Here is a 2,190-nt window from a genome sequence, read left to right as displayed (position 1 = left end):
GCTGGAGCTAAACTCTGCAGGACACCGGCCCTCCAGGACCCAGTTTGGACAGCCCTGCTGTAAAGCATTATATATGAAATAGCAGTCAGTAAACTAGTCAGAAATATTTATTATATATAGTATAGCTCATATAGTATGATATAGTGAAAATATGGAGCTCATACTTAAGGAGAAAAAGCACCTCATTTTTATTTAGAGGCCCAAACTGAGCAAAATTATGCAATTTAACTGCTACTTGCATAAAATGATATAAATATCAGTCATCACTCTATAGCTCCAATTTACAAGTTTTTGTAAGATTATATTTAAATACTTAGTTTTAATATCAGAGCTCTGTAGTTTAAAACACATAATGCAATGCAATACAATAATGACTGAGAGATGAACCAATAAACAAATGAGATACATTTTCATATGATTTGTCAAAAAATGGATGCATGGGTAATCAAGAAATGTTGCTTCAGTCTTATGTTTACTGTACAAAAATCAGTAAAGATTTCACAACAAAAAGACAGGTGACGCATGAGCTGAATGTGGACATTTGTAAAATTATGCTAAAAGACCTTTTGCTTGCTAAAGAACGCTCAATTAGGTGACAGAAGGCATGTAGTAGATTGTGTGCAAAAGGTTTTTCAAGTTTTGGTCATGTTAGAAATTCAGAGGCCTGCAGGTTTTGTACACACTCACACACTGTGTAACCGGGATTTCATTGCACCACCTGCTGGCCTTTGGTGTCTCTTCACGCGACCTCTGCTCCCAGCGCAGGTGTATGTTATCAGGCAAAGGGTAAGGGTAATGCCCAGTTCAGACTACACGATTTTGCCATGATTTGCTTGATGTAGGGTGTCGTGGGGATTCGTAAACGACAATGGGCGTCGGGAAGCAAGATTCCATCGTTTCAGCTCGTGTAGTGTGTCATAGTGGACGACCACCGATTCCGCGTCTGCGATGCTTCACGACATCACGACAGAAAGACTAGCATGTTTAATTTTTTTCCCGTCGTCCACGACGAGTTCTGTCACATTGGTGACATTGACCAATAGCAGCACAGAAGCTCTTTCATACACAGGTTTCAAACATGCAAAACGAAAGAGAGATGATGGTGTTGCTAGGTGTAATTATGAGATGGAGGAAAGGTTCGTGGAGCTGTGGCAACAGTACTGCCTGTATGATGTGTCTTCGAGGGACTACCACGACAGAACAAAGAAAGAAAAATGCTGGTGAACTATAGCGGAAGCGCTTCAGCAATGTTTACACTCTTGTTTTCGGAAGTCAGTCGCTAGTTCCGCCTTCTCGATGAATGGTCGGGAAGCAATGTGTAGTCTGACATGTTTCTTGTCCACGACACGACCAGATTTTAGGAGTCAAAATCGTGTAATCTGACACAGTGACTATTGTGACCGACAAAAATATTGTGTGTGCATTACTTAGTAACGTGTTACTGTAATTTGATTACTATTTTAGTAACGGAGTAATTTAATGCGTTATAATTTTCAAAATAGTAATTAGAGTATAGTTACAAGCCGAGGTCTCTATACGTTACTGCCGCGTTACATTGCTGACAGAATGCAGTGTTTTATAATCTAGAGATTGTAAAAAGGATGTAGCTAGAGACCTGCTCCCGCGAGACCTGACGCAACAGAGCGCTCCAGGCAGGATATTTTAGGACGTGATCTGCAGAAAAACCCCCAACACTGATGAGACAGGCCAAATAAGCCAGCTTCATTACTCAAATCTAATTGTGATGTGAAAAGTGGTCTCTATATGACAGGTGCTGACGTCAGTCACAAAGCAACATTACATTACATTTTGCTGAAAGATTTGGAAGAGAAACTTTTTTTTTTCGTTAGAATAATGTGCACTGATGAGTCTTGCATGATAAGAGCAGGAAGATATGTTTTAAGAAAGTCAGCGATGTCCGAGCTCTTTCTTGTGGTCCTCTATATTCTCTGGTGGAGTCTGATCTTCATATTCCTGCCAAGGGCATTGCTCAGGGACTGTTTGTTCCAGTCGTGTAGAGACACATCAGACGGCTGGATTCGGAGGAGGCCACTGAACGAGCGTGTCTTAGTCATTGAGCAGAGACAACAGTGCAGCAGGAAGTAGCTCCATGCTCCGGCACAAATGAGCCTTTTTCATCTGTGTTTACTCGAGTCTCAGCACTCAGCTGCAAACGGAAGTGGAATTCTA

The sequence above is a fragment of the Sinocyclocheilus anshuiensis genome, unplaced genomic scaffold, assembly GCF_001515605.1.
Source record: "Sinocyclocheilus anshuiensis isolate Anshui unplaced genomic scaffold, SAMN03320099.WGS_v1.1 scaffold8090, whole genome shotgun sequence".
In the NCBI taxonomy this organism is placed as follows: domain Eukaryota; kingdom Metazoa; phylum Chordata; class Actinopteri; order Cypriniformes; family Cyprinidae; genus Sinocyclocheilus; species Sinocyclocheilus anshuiensis.
Note: the sequence above shows the minus strand (reverse complement) of the source record.